General features: G+C 45.3%; 2 protein-coding genes across 5 annotated transcripts in view; one reads left to right on the top strand and one right to left on the bottom strand.

Moving 5' to 3' along the window:
• WDR54 (WD repeat domain 54) overlaps nt 1-1,061 on the bottom strand; it is a 91,113-nt gene extending 90,052 nt beyond the window's left edge. For 2 of the 4 annotated variants that reach the window (XM_033954459.1, XM_033954469.1), the window contains exon 1: nt 891-1,027. The gene's annotated coding sequence lies outside the window, so the exon portion shown is untranslated. Of the gene's footprint in view, nt 1-890 lie in introns of all 4 variants that reach the window. The other 2 variants (XM_033954451.1, XM_033954477.1) reach the window with 2 other exon arrangements.
• A 225-nt stretch (nt 1,062-1,286) lies between these two features.
• The window catches only part of C1H2orf81 (chromosome 1 C2orf81 homolog), an 83,393-nt gene continuing 65,841 nt past the window's right edge, over nt 1,287-18,838 (top strand). The window contains exon 1 of the mRNA XM_033954445.1: nt 1,287-1,415. The gene's annotated coding sequence lies outside the window, so the exon portion shown is untranslated. The remainder of the gene's footprint in view (nt 1,416-18,838) is intronic.

The following is an 18,838-nucleotide window of genomic DNA, read 5'->3' as shown; positions in this document are numbered from 1 at the left end:
AAGAGCTAGCTATATAACCCCAAATTTATGAAGACAGGAGTAAAGTCAGACTCCCATACAGCATTTTCAATTGTGTTGGCATTTTATTCTAAGAAATCAGCAGTAAATTTAGTTTTTATTCAGAGTCTGGCTTAGATACTGAACTTTATAGATTGAACTGGGGCAACCAGAAAAGGAAGACATCATAGAGGAAATGGCTTGTTAGCTCTCCACCCTCCATCAAGCCAGACACACGTGTCCAACGGTCAAAAAAAAAACCTGGACGTTTTGCCTTTGCCCCACACTGTATGCCTAATATGAGGCCACCCAGGCAGTTACATAAATGACCTGTTATTTTGCAGGTCGAACGTTATTCCATAAAGAAAGCTGGAGATGATGTAGGTGCGATATGAAGATTGGGAAAAGCAGTAGGACTAGGCAACTGCTTCTGCACACAGCTCCAAAGATTAACTGGAGTCGCAGCAAAACATTAGGTCCTCCTGACGACCACACAAACTCGAAAGAAATAACAGATTGTATTTTTACCGGAAAGAAAGGCGAGTAGGTTTCAAATAGCCTATTTTACCCAGATAAGGCGTGACTTGGGAGCGATCATAATTGGCGATGGGGCCAAGGGGCCTAAAGGTTGATGAGGGAATGAGTGCACAGCTGAAGGTCTGTCGAGGGTGCTTAATACGCTTGCACCGGCCCTAAATAACAACAGAAAGGTAAGGGGGAGTCAAGCTACGATTCAATTCGCTCATCGCATTTTCTCGCTCTCATTGTCCATTTTGAAGGGGGAAGGTCTCAAACACTAAAAGCCTCAACCACTACCATCCGTCTAGGGAAGGGGGAATTGCTGCCCTCCTCCATCTCTCCCTTATCATCCCCGCTCCCAGTCTCAGACTCACCGTTCAGAACGGAACAAGACAGGAAACTGCCCCCCAGCTCACTTCCCCCCGCTTTCACTCAGCAGCGTCACTCGCAGCCATAGAGACCACGCAGGTTCAATTACGTCATCCCGCTGCCGCCTCGCGGGACCGCGGGGAGCGAGGGCGTCGGGTGGGAGTGCGCACGCAGTCTTCCCTGGGTCGTCGCTAGGCGACGCGCGTACACAACTCTGGATGGGGGACTGCGAGTGTTGGACAGCGGGCGTCGGCTTCAGCGGGACTCAGCGGCTGCTGCTACACATCGTATAAATCCGCGGTGAGAGTCTGTGGAGCCCCGGGAAACGTAGACGGGAGAGGGAGTGTGAGTGCTTGGAGGCAGGTCGGTAGAGTCTACCGGGCAGAGGAATCGGTCTCTGAAGGGGCTGTTCCTCGCTCCTTTCTATTTGGACTCAAAACAAGAGACACCCTTTTGTGGCCCCCTTCTGCTCGAAGTCTGACCAAAAGCCTCCTTTCAGAAGATGGGGTCGTACCAAGACGCAGGGACAGGTGGGCAGACAGGGGTTGCTGTGGTTACCAGTACTATTGATCGGGCGGGTGTGAGTCACATCTAATGTTATCTTAATTCATAGGTACAGAGCTGCGGGCTTCCCCAATCCAAAAAACATAGTGGAAATGAAGGAGTCTGGGACTGGTTTTCCTAAGTGTTGAACTAAGTTTTCTCTTTAATAAAATGCTGAATTATGTTCTAGCCTGCCTGCCTTGGGTGTTAGCTTGGACATTCTAACTTCTTATGGCTATCTCAGCATAAACGACATGTAACAGAAAGACTGCAGGGCCTAAATAAGTGACCTGCTAATGACCTGCTAGTATGAGCTTAGCACCAATGATTGTTAAGAAAAGTAACAGGTGAACAATTTTTTTCTAGAATTCAGTTGTATAGCCAGAAGAATGTATAAATATCTCTGTAATGTCCTGGTTTCAGCACTTCTGAAGCCAGCTTGGAGCTCAGGAGTCGCATACATATGCTAACCATCTGTGCTTTCTTCAAGTCTCTAAGTTTTGTGGCTTCCCAAAGTGACCTTTCAGAAAGAATAGAAACATAGAAACATAGAAAGATGACGGCAGAAAAGGGCTATAGCCCATCAAGTCTGCCCACTCTACTGACCCACCCCATTAAGTCTGAGTACTAATGACCTAGTTCCTTAACTCGACCCTCGTAAGGATCCTACTAGGGCATCCCATTTATTCTTAAAGTCAATAACGCTGGTGGCCTTGATCACCTGCTCTGGAAGCTTGTTCCAGTGATCTACAACCCTTTCTGTGAAGAAATACTTCCTTATGTCACTATCGAATTTCCCTCCTCTGAGTTTGAATGGATGCCCCCTTGTGACCGAGGGTCCCCTGAGAAAGAAGATGTCTTCTTCCACCTCGACACGTCCCGTGATGTATTTAAATGTCTCAATCATGTCCCCCCTCTCCCTGCGCTCCTCTAGAGTGTAGAGCTGCAATTTGTTTAGTCTTTCTTCGTACGAGAGATCCTTGAGCCCCGAGATCATCCTAGTGGCCATCCGCTGAACCGACTCAACTCTAAGCACGTCTTTACGGTAATGTGGCCTCCAGAATTGCACACAGTACTCCAGATGAGGTCTCACCATGGTTCTGTACAGTGGCATTATGACTTCAGATTTGCGGCTAACGAAGCTTCTATTGATACATCCCATAAGTTGCCTTGCTTTGGATGAGGCCTTCTCTACTTGTTTGGCGGCCTTCATGTCTGCACTGATGATTACTCCCAAGTCTCTTTCTTCTGAAGTCCTAGCTAGTGTTTCTCCATTCAGTTAGTCATTCAGTGTATATTCTATATGTTTATGTCTAGGAGGGAGAGATATGTCCTCATAAAGTTATTAGCCAACAAATGATACTAGTCAGCAGTGGAGGAGGAGGAGAAGATCTTAGGGTTGAAAGTAATGGTGTTTGCATAAATATAACTGCACATACGAGGTTGCCAATTGCCTCTGTTCATGATGCAGTATTTAAACTACTCCTGGTGGAATTCTGTGTACAGTACCATATTTTGTGTAGGAATTCTCCCATCATAAGGTCTGAAATCCCTTCCTTTCTCAGGCTTCAGCCTCCTCAGTTCCTTCTTTCGCTCCAACAGCAGTTCTAAAGCCTGTAGAAAACAATAGAACAAACCTCTACAGAACAATCCACACTTGTACCTAGGCAGATGCACAGATTATTTTGACTTTGAATGCTGAGGCATTGTAGTCTTCAACCATAGACAACTTTGAAGGATGTTAGTGTTTATGTTATTATAATTGCTGTTGTCATGTTTGTGATGCATTAATTGGATGTTATAAGCCTCCTCAAACTCCACTTTGGAGGATATGGCAGGATAATAGGGAGAGGATTAGAGGCAGTTAAAAAATTAGTCAGGGACACTGTTCAGGCAATTAGGCCTGATGGGCTGCCGCGAGAGCGGACCGCTGGGCAGGATGGACCTCTGGTCTGCCTCAGCGAAGGCAACTTCTTATGTTCTTATATAAGATGACAAATAACATAACAAACATAACAATTTAGATCTCAGTTTCATTGTAGGTTGTTCTCGAGCAAGCAGATGCATAGCCAATGCTTTGAATTTATTTGTTTGTTTGTTTTAACCCATTTTGATCATACAGGATTTATAACCAATACAATTTTCTTTGATCTAAGACTCCTGATTTAGACCTAGAGGCCGAAACATGGCTATGTTGAGTCTGTTTCAAGTTCAGCAATAAACGGCCACTTTGCTTTTGGCATTCTGTGCTTCTTTGTAGTCATATCCACTGTTGTGCTGTTCCTTCTAAATCCCAACATGACTCATAATTCTGTCTGCCCCAAAAGTCATCTTCTACATGTAATATTCCAACTTCTCTTCCTGGCTCCTTGCCTCCCAGCTATCACTACCTTCCCTCCCCTCCTAAACCCCCATGGTAAGCCTTCAGCTTCCTGCTCCCACCTCCATGGCACATTCATTTTTTTACTCTCAACCTCAAACCCCCTCAGGGTGACTACCCCTTTACTTTGCCCCCAGTTCCCTCTCCCAGGTACATGATTCACCCCTTTACCCCCAATACCCCATTGTACATTCACTTTTTTCTGTCCTCTTCTCATTTTCAGCCATGACAGTAGCTCTGCTTACTTTCTCTTCCCCCTCCCCTGCTGAGTTTCTGTGGCAAGGAGGAAGTGACTCGTTGCACAGTGGGTCACTTCCTCCGCCTGTGTTTAGACCCAACTGTTTGTGAATCAAATTCACATAAACAATCGGGGCTAAGTTAGCACAGGAGGAGCTTAGCACTGGAGGGGAAAAAGGAGTGAGCAGAGCTACTTCTGCCCATGCCTGTTATGAATTCTGCACAACATGAGCAGAATTCTGCACGTCCTGTGAGACTGAGGAATTCTGTGCAACTTCTACATGCGCAGAATTCCTCCAGGAGTATTAAATAATGAAGCAATGGAACTTGCGCAGAGTGCTAGTTATAATTCTGGATATACCTTGTTGAGCAGACTGGATTGACCATGCAGGTTTTTATTTTAACTTGAAAAAGTTTTTATTGAGCAGAAATCATACCAAAATACACTGCAAATATCAACAATACACTTCAAGTGGCAACAATATAAACACAAGATAGATGCACAGTGACTCCAGTGCATCCATTACAGAGCTAATAAGCATCCAAACAGTACAATCCACGCCCAACCAGCATTTCTACCCTCCCCCCTCCCCCTGAGAGTTGAGGAAACAAAAGAGAGTCAGTGAAAAAAGCAAAGAGAAAACCAATTAGTTTTCACAAATGACCAGGTTAGCAATCGGAAGGAGAGCCACACATTAATGGTATGCTCAAAATTCAAATTGACTCCAAATGCGATTAAATTTAGGTAGTGCAGTATGTTTGATAGCAGTAAGCTTATATATGATATACAAGTGGTGCAGCTTAGTTTCTATTGTGGCCGTGAAGAACAACTTACAGAAGCTCAGTTCCCTCTTCCAAATCTAAATCATACCTATGTAAAAGTATTGCCTCCCAGGAAGCCCGAACCTCTTTCCCCAAGATCTTAGACAACATCTGAAAAGTGTGGACCCAAAAGCCCTGCACCTTAGTTCACTGCCACCACATATGTAAATATGTGTCTACTAGCCCACATCCCCTCCAACAAAGGTCCTCTCCCCGCCCCATGCATGACTGGTGTGTAATACCTGCGAAAAAGTGCTTTATAGCCATTTTCCACCATAGGGGTTGTCAAGCCCAAGGAAGGCACCCGGGACCAAATTTCTTCCCAATCCTGTAGACTAAGTGGATAATCTAGCTTTGCCTCCCAAGCCTTCATATAAGGTAATGGAGCCCCACACCGTACATTTAAGCATTTATTCAAGGCTGAGATAGCATAAGAACATAAGCAGTGCCTCTGCTGGGTCAGACCAGAGGTCCATCATGCCCAGCAGTCCGCTCACGCGGCGGCCTATCAGGTCCAGGACCTGTATATTAATCCTCTATCCCCTTTTCCTTCAGGAAATTATCTAATCCCTTCTTGAATCCCAAAACCATACTCTGTCCTATCACACTCTCTGGAAGCGCATTCCAGGTGTCCACCACCCTTTAGGTGAAGAAGAACTTCTAACATTGGTTCTGAATCTGTCCCCTCTTAATTTTTCCGAATGCCCTCTCGTTCTTGTAGTTTAAGCATTTATTCAAGGCTGAGATAGCACCTTTCTGCAACGAAGAGACCACCAAGTCAAAATGTGTTTGGCCCCCCACCCTAATCCTGGGTTAAACCTGAGGATTGGAGATAATGTTTCACTTGAAGGTAGGGAAACAAGTCCCAAGGGAGTAACTGATATTGAGCCCGAAGCTCGAGGAAGGTCTTAATCCTTTTCCCAACAAAATCCCACAATTGTCCCACACAAAGCAAACCCTTAGCTTCCCAAGCAGCAAATACCCCCTCCTCCCTACATGGGACAAATTCCATATTATACCGGAAGGGTGTAAACCAAGAATACCATCTGCCATCCTAAAGCAATCCCCGTGCCGCCTTCCACACCCGCAGAGTTGTCCTAACCGAGTTGAGAGACCCCACTCTCACAGAGCCTCCCGGCAACCGTGGCAAATGCAAAAGATGCAGCTGCCCAACATCTTCTTGTTCAACTACTACCCACTGTTTACATCCATGTGCCTGCCATTCGATAAGAGCTCACAACTGAACCGCCTGGTAATATTTCATGATATTAGGCACCGCCAGACTCCCCTCCCTCTTTCTAAGACACAGAACCCTCCGGCCAATCCTGGGATGCCTATGAGCCCATATAAATTTAGAAATTCTACGCTGGAGACCCTACAAAACCGACTGGGGCACACAAAGGAGTACTGTCTGGAACACAAAGAGCAGTTGAGGGAGGATCATCTTCTTCACCACTTCCTTATGCCCTATCTAAGAAAAATGCATCTTCTCCCTCAACCATCTAAAGCTTTCCGTATCCGATTAAGCAGGGAAGTATAGTTAAGATCATACAGATTAGCCCCTAGTGGTCCCTAGAAAACTTCCAAGTATCACATAAATTTTACCCAATGGAAAGGAAACCACCCTCGCAGTTCCTCCACCAACGCCTCAGAGAGACTGACATTTAACAGCTCACTTATTCACATTAACTTTGAAACCAGAAACGTCCCCATAATTATTCAATTCTTGCAAAATTCAATTAGTACTGCAATAGGAGAGGCATTCTAGACAGATGGGTAGTGTCCCCATGGCCACGTGCCATCAGCAGAAGGAATCCACTCTGGATTTTTCCTTTTGCCTCTGTTGTACTTCACTGGGCTCCTTATCTCTACCCGCAGATCTTTCCTTCTGCACATGTGCCTGCAGGAGGGTTTGTTCTGCTCTCCACATTTTGTTATTTTATTTGGTGTATTTCATCCCTTTCTAAGGGTTTTCTGGTGCTCGGAGTGTTTTCAGCTCTGCTTGCTTCACACACAGACTTTGGTCTGTAGCTGACAGGTCAATATTAGCCAGCCTGCATAGTTTTCTTTGGAGCTCAGGACCTTCCCTGAAGTGATCACACCTACTGTTAAGCAGGGGTCAAGTGCAGGCTGTTGGACACCCTTAGGAGACTCGGCAATGTCTCATAGGATGCTGGCTATGTCTTCTTGCCTCCACTTGTCCTAGTACATGTCCATTGGTCTACAGGGGTGGAGGTGCAGCATAAGCTTAGCCTCTCCCCTGCTGAAGCAGGTGACTAAACTCTCAGCTAACCCAGCGAGGTAGTCTTCTTTATTTTTGGGGCTTGGCACGGCTGTTAGTTCCATACGCCTGGCTGAGGACCCTCCGCAGCCTAAGAAATGCAAAGTTAAGTCATCTAAGGGTGACTACACCCCAGGAGCCCGGACACTTTCTCAGATTTTATGAAATTTTTGTGGAACGAGTTTCAAAACCAATGTTCTCCCCCTGCGCAGTCTCAATCTGTATCCAAGGCCTCTCTCAGTGGTGTTGCTTCTTTGGACAGTTCCTCGGTTCAACCTGCCACTGTTCTTGCGCTGCCTGATCCTGATCTGGGGGATCCTGATGCATTTGACCAGTTTGCTGACACCTTATTTACAGGTGCAGGGCATCCCAGAATGGGAGATTAGGGACTGTGTGCTGGATCTGCGGATCCCTCTGGGTTTTGGAACCTGGGGCTGATTCCACAATCCTGTGTTTATTTAAGTCTGTGGCTTTGCTGGATCTTATTTCTGAATCTTTGCAGGAGTTGAATTTAGTCACTCAGCCAGCTCTGTCCACTTCTTCCTCCTGGCTTTGTGGTGTGTACTCACAGTCTGCTACCTTTCCCTGGCACCCTGATAGGAGCGTTCTGGTCTCGGAGCAGTATGACTCAGAAGGTGCTCTTAAAATAGCCAGAGCCATGTCACACTTATATCCTCTGGCACAGGAGTGTTAGTAGCTTCTGGGTCAACCCAAGGTGGATTCTTTGGTTGTGCAGGTGACTAAACGCACATCTCTGCCCAGTGAAGGTGATGTGATGAATAAAGATATGCAGGACCGCTATTGTAGCCACCTGGTTCTCAAGGAACTGGATAACAGTGCCCCAAGTTGCCACAGGGAAAACTGATCCAGCCATGCTTCTCAGAATGGAGACAACCCTACAGGTATGATAGTGTTAAGGAATACAAAACACCAAAATCTTGTTGCAAAAATTCTCAACTTAGATTTATTTGTCAGAGTGCACCAAGGCAAAAAGCAAAATTCAGGGGCATATCCTGTGTAGCTTTCAGGATTTCCATACACAGTTCAATCAAAGCCAAAAACTGTACTTTTCAATCCAGTTTATTTTTGCAAACACTCTTCTTGGCCTGCCAGAGCAGGACACAGGTAAGTTCAGTTTATCAACCTTAACAGTTCAGGCAATCAAAGCACAAAAGAAGCACAGAAGCCTCCAGCTATCACAGTAATGCTGGGGCCAGGAGAATTGTCTTTTAAAAGCTTATCCAAAATAGCTTCCAAAATTCCTACCCAGATATTGGCAAATTTCTCCCTCCTTAGACATAACTCAGCTTCCAAAATCTCTGGCTGAAAACAATAAAAAAAAAATCCTTACATTCAGTCAACTTCAATGCACAATGAAAAAAACCCCACAGTTCTTTTCCAGGCACCAGGCTGTGTCCCCCCCCAACACACACACAGAGTCCAAAAACTATTGTGGGATTACTCCAGCACTGCAACTTAAGTCCAGCAATACAGTCAGTCTTGTTCAGTTAACAAGAGAGAAAATATTCAAAATCAAAACTGTATCCAGGCAGTATTCTTAGTTAGTGTCCCAAACACGGAAAGCAGCAATACAGCATAGCTTTCAATCAGGGCTTGGCAGGCAGCTAAACTCTTGTTCATCAGCTCTACCTCTGGAATCAGATCCTCCTGCAACTCCATTGGTTCCTCCTGGACTTGTGCTCCAAACTCTGGAGGGGCATCAGCTTCCTCTATTTCCATAGGATCTATGGCATCACCCTGGTCAAAGCTGGGAAACTTCTCCTTAGGGATAGTCCTGGATCTCTTCCCTAGCCTCTCTAACAGAGTAGCAAAATCTGCAGGCATTTCAGTGTGAGAGCCATGCCCTGTCCTAGCTGAGCCCACTCTCACCTGTGGCTCTCTTGGGCTCCTCCCAGTGGACACTAGGACAATTACAGGGACCAGGGCAGGCACGGAGCCTGACTGGCCACACTATGTGGATGTGGTCCTCTGGAGACTCTTTGACTGAGCTGCTTTAGGCATCAATGCTGCTTCGGCAATTTCCTTTGTTACACGTGCCTGTGTCTCTGTACTGCACACACTTGAGAGTGAGGCTGTAGATCCTCCTCCTCAATTTTTTTGACCGACACAGATTATATTGCTGAAGCATTGTATGACCTTATGCAAGTTTTGGCAAAGGAGTCAGCATACTTATAGAAACATAGAAATAGACGGCAGATAAGGGCCACGGCCCATCCAGTCTGCCCACCCTAATGACCCTCCCCTACCTTTACCTTATGAATAGATCCCACGTGTCGATCCCATTTGGCCTTAAAATCAGGCACGCTGCTGGCCTCAATCACCTGAAGTGGAAGACCATTCCAGCGATCAACCACCCTTTCAGTAAAAAAGAATTTCCTGGTGTCACCTCGCAGTTTCCCGCCCCTGATTTTCCACGGATGTCCTCTTGTTGCCGTGGGACCCTTGAAAAAGAAGATATCTTCCTCTGCCTCGATGCGGCCCGTGAGATACTTGAACGTCTCAATCATGTCTCCCCTCTCTCTGCGCTCCTCGAGCTAGTATAGCTTTAATTTATTTAACCGTTCTTCGTACGGGAGATCCTTGAGTCCCGAGACCATACGGGTGGCCATTCTCTGGACCGACTCCAGTCTCGGCACATCTTTGCGATAATGCGGCCTCCAGAATTGCACACAGTATTCCAGGTGGGGCCTCACCATGGATCTATACAATGGCATAATGACCTCCGGCTTACGGCTGATGAAACCCATGATTTGTCTTGCCTTGGATGAAGCTTGCTCCACTTGATTGGCAGCCTTCATGTCCTCGCTGATGATCACCCCTAAGTCTCGTTCTGCTACCGTTCTTGTTAGGATCTCACCATTAAGGGTATAAGTCCTGCATGGATTTTGGCTACCCAAGTGCATAACTTTGCATTTTTTGGCATTGAAGCTGAGTTGCCAGGTCCTAGACCAGCGCTCCATCTCTGCTTCTTGGATGCTCTGGATCAATGGGCTGGTGATTCCACTTCCAAGGCTAGTTTGGCTAGGCTTCCCTTTAAGGAGCAATTATTGTTTGGCAAAGGCCTGGATGACCTCATGGATTCCGTGGTGGACTGTCACCCTAAGACTTTCCTTGATAGCAGACCCAGGACCTTTAGAGGTTCTGGTCGCTCTCATTTTTGTGACTCTCGGCGATCCTGCCCGTATGCAAGTGCCATATCGCAGAGATTTTCCCAGGGCTCCTGACGACGGTATGCTGGCTACAGGCAATCCTAGCCTTCCACTACCTAGACGGAGAGATTGATAAGGGAGGGGGAAGAGAGAGAGAGATAGTCCTGTACAGGTATACAGGTGAAGATCTTAAGTCCTCTATAAAATTAGAGGTGAAGACAAAACCCCCTGAAAATTCCCCAGAATAATATGCCAATAAACACTACTAAAGGCTTAAGATGGCTGAGAATGCTCTGACTAAAGCTGTCAGCCTTTGCACAATCTATGCTTGCTGAAATCAGCAAACCAAGCAAAACTTATTTTTTTACATGGCAACTGGTACCACATCTGCTGTAGTTCCATAAGAACAGGGAAGTGAACATAAGAAGGATGAGGACAAGTCCTGACCAAGAATATAAGAATACATCATTTGCGAGATATATCCTGGAATGGGCGGAGTCTTACTGGACCTTTTGCTCAAAATTGATGATTTGATATTAAAATAACATTTGATGGGAATAGATAGTTATTTTAGTAAACAGGGTGTGTGTACAGTATGACACAGCATGACACAAGATAATGGTGACTAATTAATAAACTGATAAATGTAATGATGTTTGTAAGTAACCAATAAAAACTAACAATGTTTCCAAGTTTATTATGTATTTGAGTAATCGCTTATATCGACTTCTAAGCGATGAACAAAAAATAAAAATGTTGGGTTACAATAATCAAAGGAAAACAAATTATATAAATATGACTAACAAGTCAAAATTAATTGATACAGAAGGAAGGGGTAGATGCAGAAATACAATTTAAATAGTAAAGGAGACATATAAAGGAAAAAACGTTAGGGAAGGGAAGAGCAATAAGCATCAGAGAATTTAGAAACCAGGGCTCACTCAAAGCATCTGATCTAAACCTAATGTCTGGTTAGAGGACCAAATATAGTTTTATTAGTTGTCAAATGCATCTTTAAAAAGAAAGCATTTTAGATTGCTCTTAAATCTTTTCAAATTCAATTCTTCTCGCAAGTGAATTGGGAGTAGATTCCACATTTGGGGGGCAGTAACGGAAAAAATAGTTTGTCACCGTGTATTAATTGTTTTTAGGGAGGGAACAGTCAGGAGATGCTGATCAGTGGATCTAAGAGATCTAGGGCAGTGTTCTTCAACCTTTTTACACCTGTGGACCGGCAGAAAAAAAAGAATTATTTTGTGGACCGGCAAACTACTAGGACTAAAATTTAAAAACCCCGTTTATGCCCCATCTCCGCGAGCTCGGTCCCCACAAACCATCTGATCCCATCTGCACAAGCCGCAATTATGATTTTATATTAAACGTATTTTATTAAAGTATAAAAAGAAACAATATTCTGAACAATTGTGATTTTATAAATACAAATATACAGAGCACGGACCAGCAAAACCCCTGTCTCCCCTCCCCTTCACATATATCCCCTCTACTATCAAGAAAACTGAACAAGCCAAGTTATTATAGAATGCTACATAGAAATATCATGCTAACAGAATACTGCAGTCCCCAGTTATGTCTCTAGCAGGATATATATTTCAAATCTGATATATTCTAATGACAAAATAGAAATAAAATTATTTTTTTTCTACCTTTTATTGTCTCTGGTTTCTGCTTTCATCTTTTTTTTCACTCTTTTCCTTCCAGCATCTGCTCGTTCCATCCAATGTCTGCCCTCTCCCCCTTCCTTATGTATCTGATTTCCCCTCTTCCCTGAGTGCCCTCCAGTTCCATGTCCATCCAGCCTGTTCCTCCTCTCTCCTTTTTACATCATTCATTCCAGCTTCACTGCCTTCTTCATTTTTATCTCTCCTACACCAGATCTAGCATCTTTATCCCTCTTTCATTTCTCTGCTGACCCCCTTTCCAGCATCAATGTCTCTCTACTTTCTCATTTCTCTCTCTCCCCTTTCCCTCATCTGATCTCTCCATTCCACCCTGACCCCCTTCCCCTCCTGTAACTCCCTGCCAGCTGTTTCCTTCCTTTTTTCTTTTTCCCTTTTCCCTTCCCTCCTTCCTTTTTATCCTTCTCCCTTCCCTCCTCCCTCTATCCAACATTAACTCTCTTCCCATCCCTTTCCCTCCTCCCCTCCCAGCAGCATCTCTCCTTCTTCTCCCTTCCCTCCTCCCTCTATCCAACATTAACTCTCTTCCCATCCCTTTCCCTCCTCCCCTTCCAGCAGCATCTCTCCTTCTTCTCCCTTCCCTCCTCCCTCTATCCAACATTAACTCTCTTCTCATCCCTTTCCCTCCTCCCCTCCCAGCAGCATCTCTCCTTCTAACTCTCTCCAAGCCCAGTAACAGCTCTCCCTTTATCCAGTAGCTTCCCTGCCTCCTACAGTGGCTGTCTCCCCTTCCAGCAGCTCTCAGTACTTGCCTGCAGGAAGTTGCTGGTAAATCACTACCCTGGCAAGTAGGAGAGCTGGTGGGAGGGGAGGAAGTCACTGTGAAGGCTCCCCAGAATCTTGCTCGCACACGCTGACCATCTCCCTCAACCTGCACCTGTATCTGAAGCTCTCTCCATTCTACTTGTAACTTCCCCGCGGCCCTCTTCAGCAACTCGGCAGGGGCGGCGATCAAGACAGGCTGCTGACGTCGGGACCTTCACTCTCTGAGTCCCGCCTATTTTGTTTCAACTTCCTGTTTCCGAACAGGCGAGACTCAGAGAGGGAAGGCCCCGACGTCGGCAGCCTATCTTAATCGCCTGAGGCTGAAAGGAACATTAATGAGCAGGAACCGCAGTTGGCAGGAAATTTAATTGGCGACTTGATCTCGCTGGCCCTGTGCGGACCGGCATAAATTTTCTGCGGACCGACACCGGTCCGCGGACCGGCGGTTGAAGAACTGTGATCTAGGGGAAGAGTAGGGAATCAATAATCTATGAATAAAAACAGGTGCTTTATAAAGAAGGGATTTGAAAGTCAGTAGACATAGTTTGTAAGTTATACGATGAGGAACCGGAAGCCAATGCGCTTCCTTAAGTAAAGGAATCACATGATCAAATTTTTTAGCATTCCTTATAAGTTTTTAATTGCGGCATTTTAAACAATCTGTAACCTGTTATTGTAACCTGTTATTAATTATTAATAAAATATATATTAATTATACCAGCATATTGGGTTTCTGTGAGGTCAGTTATTGAAGGCTGTAAACAGGTGGCTTTTCTACAGATAGGGGGTAGGTTCTCAGCATTTCTTCCTACCTGGATTCACATTTCATCCGACCAAACTGGAATTTGCCTGGCCTCTGGCGGATTGGTTTGAGGACACTCTTACAGGTCACCTGGACAAAGCACTCAAGGTTCAAGCCACCGTTCAGCGCTTGCTGGATATTTTAGCTATAGAGCCGGTGCCGCCCGAACACTTGGGCTCAGGCAGATACTCTATATACTTGATCATGCCAAAGAAAGACTCTGGAGATTGGAGACCTATTCTGGATCTTCAGCACGTGAATGCAGCTCTCAAGGTTCCACACTTTCACATGGAGACAGTGGGATCGGACATTGCAACAGTGACCCAAGGAGAGCTTCTTGCCTTTCTGGATCTCATGAAGGCATACTTGCACATTCTTATTTTTCTGGCCCATTGCAAATTTTTGTGGTTTCGTGTTCTGGAACAGCATTACCAATTCTCGGCTCTGCCTTTTGGACTGGTGACAGCACCAAGGTGATGGTGGTCATGGCAGAGCATTGAGCACCTGGGTCTCCAGGTTCACCCTTACTTAGACAACTGGCTGATCAGAGCTCCCTCACCTGAGAGAAGGAGCACAGTGGAGCAGGTGCTCCAGGTGCTGGAGTACCTGGGCTGGATTGTGAAATACAGAAAGAGCAATCTGATGCCAACACAGTCGCTGGACTATCTGGGAGTCCTCTTCTACATGGATGTGGACCACATCTGTCTACCAGAAGCCCTCAGTCAGAAACTGTGTGCCAGATTTCTTCCCTTCTGGAGCAGCCGGCTCCTTCGGCATGGGACTATCTTCAAGTACTGAGGCCAGGCAAGGTTAACCAATGGCTGAGAACGCTGTCCAGTGGCGTCACGAAAGGGGCTGGATAGAGCCAGATCAGGAGGGTAATCCTTAAAGGATGCTTTCGCCACTCCAGCCGGCTTCTTAGCCTTTTTCTTGGCCGCAGGGGTGGACCAGCAGCTGCGCTGAAGTGCAGGTCCCAGGAGGTTCTGGATCCGGCCAGCTGTGCACCCCCCTAGGTCGTGCACCCGGGGCGATCCCCCCTCCACCCTTGGTATGCCATTGCTGGTAGGGTCAGGGTCTTCTCCAACAATGTGACGGCTGTAGCTTATGTCAATTGCCAGGGAGGAACCTAGAGTTGTACAGTGAGAGATTGGAGAAACTGGGCCTCTTCTCCCTTGAAAAGAGGAGACTGAGAGGGGACATGATCGAAACATTCAAGATAATGAAGGGAATAGACTTAGTAAAGACAGGATGTTCACCCTCTCCAAGGTAGAGAGAATGAGAGGGCACTCTCTAAAGTTAAAAGGAGATAGATTCCGTACAAACGTAAGGAAGTTCTTTTTCACCCAGAGAGTGGTAGAAAACTGGAAAGTTGTTCCGGAGTCTTATAAGGGAAAACACCCTCCAGGGATTTAAGATAAAGTTGGACAAGTTCTGCTAAACTGGAACGTGCGCAGGTGAGGCTGGACTCATTTAGAACACTGGTCTTTGACCTGGGGGCCGCCATGTGAGCAGACTGATGTGCACAATAGACCAATGGTCTGTCCCAGCAGCGGGAATTCTTTTTTTTTTATATAATTCTTTATTCATTTTATAATTCACAAACAAGTGTACAGCAAATATCAAACAATTAGAATACAATATCACATGAAAATCTACCATATCATACATCAAAAAGATATAGCCCCCACCCCCTCCTACTTCCATATACAACAAAAAAAATATACCACATAAATATATCTTATCATTCATATATATTATTAATAGAAATCCAAACCCCCCCCCAATCCACATGTAAGAATTAAAAATGGGAAAAGTGTAAATTATTCATTATAATAATTTAAAAATGGCCCCCACACATCCTTAAATTTATTATAGTAACCTTTTTGAACTGCCAACGCTCTTTCCATTTTAAACACATGACATACAACCTTGTACAATCTTTCCAGTAATACGTTATTTGTTGAATGGCAACTCCTGTCAATATCATCAACAGTGGCAATTCTTATGTTCTCTGGCTCATGAAGCCTGCCTTCTTTTTCTTTGGGCGGAATGTCCCCTCCAAGCGCTGATGGCAATGCATGTATTGGGAGTCAACAATGTTCAAGTAGATGTCTTCAGCAGACAGACTCTGGATCCGCAGCGGTGTTCTGAGCCATAGTGCGACGCTGGGGTTGGCCCCACTTTGACCTCAAGGCCATGGCAAGAAACAAGAAAGCGGATTATTTCTTCAGTTGAAGATCTGAGCCTGTAAGCGAGGTGCTCAACGCTCTGGTGCAGCCATAGCCTCAGGAAATTCTCCTATTTGTCTTTCTTCCTTGGCCAATAGTCCTTCCTGTACCTGCCTACTATTTCTGTCTGTTTATGCTTCTCCAAGCTGATTCATAGATACCTGTCAGCCTTTGGGGGCTGGGAAGAATACTGTATATATGTTTTGTTAAAAATTGAAAACTTTTTATATGACTTGTAATATTTATGTTATGATGATATTTTAATTATTGATTGTTTTTGTATTTTCCTGTAGATTTTACAGCCTCTTTGAATGTAAATTGCCTTGAACCTTTTTGCTATTGTATGATTAATAAGTTGTGTATTAGATTAGATTTCCATTTTATGTGGGAGTAGTTTCTGAGCTCCTTTGAAGCATTTGTTGGAGGTTAACAGTACTGTTTGATTTTACTTCTCGAGCAGAACAGTTTGTTTCTAAGCCTGTTGCTACAAGTGCCTCTTCACATTTATGTGGTGGCTCTCAGTGCTTGGGTACTAACTGCAGGTGGAGCTATGAAGCCCAGTGAAGTACAGCAGAGGCAAAAGGAAAAATCCGGAGTGGATTCCTTCTGCAGATGGCACGTGGTCATGGGGACACTACTCATCTGTCTAGATTGTCTCACCTATCTATTAGAAAAGAACTTTCCAAAGTAAGTACATAATCTCTTTATTGCCACTATACATATAGCTTAGCAGTCACACATATTTTCTGTGCTGCTGGTTATATGTATAATAGTGCTAAATATATGTGACTACAGTGGTACCTCGGTTTACGAGTGCACTGGTTTGCGAGTGTTTTGCAAGACAAGCAAAACATTTGCAAAATCGGAGCCTCGGAAACCGAGCGTGGCTCGATTTATGAGCACCCCCTCCCCCCCCCCGATATCCCTCACCCTTCCCCCCGCGATCTGGCACCCTCCCCCCGTGATCCAGCACCCCCCAACGCAATCCGGCACCCACCTCCCCCCCTGCAACCTGAAGTCCCCCAGACCCACCCGAACCCGCTTCTTACTTTCAGCTCGGCCTTGGCACCGGCATGTCCTGTGCGTTGGTGCCGGTGCCCAAAGATCGGCCTCCTCTTCTGTGCTGGGCCTTGAACATCTGCGCAAGCTCAAGGCCTGCGAGTTCATGTTCTCATGTTCTCTCCGAGATCTCCAAGAATCTCGGAGAGAGCGTGAACTCGCAGGCCTTGAGCATGCGCAGATGCTCAAGGCCCAGCACAGAAGAGGAGGCCAATCTTCGGGCACTGGCACCAACACACAGGACATGCCTATTCCGGTGCCAAGGCTGAGCTGAAAGTAAGAAGTGGGTTTGGGTGGGTCTGGGGGGCTTTGGGCCGCGGCGGTGGGGGGGTGCCGGATCGGGAGGGGTAGGGTGTCTGATCGCCGGGGGGAGGGTGCCGGATCGCGGGGGGCCTTCGAGGGGAGCAATGCCGGTTCTCGTGGGGGGTGGATAGAGCAGCGCCACTGGCCTCGGGGGGTGGGAACGTATCAAAGCGAGTTTCCATTATTTCCTATGGGGAAACTCGCTTTGATATACGAGTATTTTGGTTTATGAGCATGCTTCTGGAACGAATTATGCTCGTAAACCAAGGTACCACTGTACTTCAATTGCCCTAGCCAGCATTTTTTTAAAAATGACAAGGAGTATAGATATTGATCCAATTGACCTGTCTTTGCCGCCCAGTTTGTGAACCAGGAACACTTGTCCATCAAGGACTCAATTCTGTAAATGGGACTGAAAAATGCACTAAGCACTGTTCTATAAATGCAGTGGTGTCAAAGTCCCTCCTCGACGGCCGCAATCCAGTCTGGTTTTCAGGATTTCCCCAATGAATATGCATGAGATCTATTAGCATACAATGAAAGCATGCAAATAGATCTCATGCATATTCATTGGGAAAAATCCTGAAAACCCGACTGGATTGTGGCCCTCAGGGAGGGACTTTGACACCCCTGTATAAATGGCTCTCAGTGTTGGTTGTTGTTTATAGAATAGTGTGGGTCTGCACCTAACTTAAGTGTAAATCATCATGCCTAAATTCTATGACAGTGCAGATAATTGTAGGAGCACCCCTGATCCCATGACCTTATCATTGCCACACCCTATTTTTGGAACCACATATAAATTTTGTTTGGGTCCCGGCACCTAAAAATGCATGTGTAAATTTTAATTAATGCTAGTTAGTGCCAAGAATTGATTATTAGCACCCAATTCAATTAAATTGCACATGGAAATTGGGCACATGCAATTTTTAACACTATTTATAGAATTAGGCTACAAATGGGCATTTGAGGAGTGGAAGAACAAGAATCTTGAACACATTCAGTTCACCCATCAAGCCAGATGGGCCTTCTTCTTTACTTGATTCGACCTTATCATTACATATCAGTTGGGACCCAAGAATGTCAAGGGCACTAGAGGAAGAACTTGCCATCCTAAAGACTAAGATCGTGGCAACTTTATTCACATGATTTACCAAGTTACAGCAGGCTCAAACAAATACATCTAAGGACACACCTGGCCACTGTCTATTTTTTTCCTGTAATCTGTGCCTGCCAGACTGTTTTATTTTAAATGCATATTAGCAAACAAGCTGGGCATCCAGAGGTCTCCAAGACCATGCAGTTATGATATAGTTCTATTTGGAGACTAACCATTAAAAATGATATGTTATTCCATATGCACCTAGGCTAAGTCTACTCACTTCCCAAGAGTAGAGATACTTCAGCTCCTTCACGTGCCTTCACTCCTTGGTCTCAAATTGCCATGGATTTGATTGTGAATATCCCTTCTTCAAGGGCACTGGGAAGTAGTGGAAACATTTGAATAAGCTTGCTCACTTTGTGCCTCTAAATTATTTTATTTATTTATTCATTCAATTTTCTAAACTGTTCTCTCAAGGGAGCTCATAACAGTTTACATGAATTTATTCAGGTACTCAAGCATTTTCCACTGTTAATTGGCTGTTCTTTTTCTACTGCACATCTT

The sequence above is a fragment of the Geotrypetes seraphini genome, chromosome 1 (assembly GCF_902459505.1).
Source record: "Geotrypetes seraphini chromosome 1, aGeoSer1.1, whole genome shotgun sequence".
NCBI classification, from domain to species: Eukaryota; Metazoa; Chordata; class Amphibia; order Gymnophiona; family Dermophiidae; genus Geotrypetes; species Geotrypetes seraphini.
Note: the sequence above shows the minus strand (reverse complement) of the source record. Positions and strands in the feature narration are given on the sequence as shown.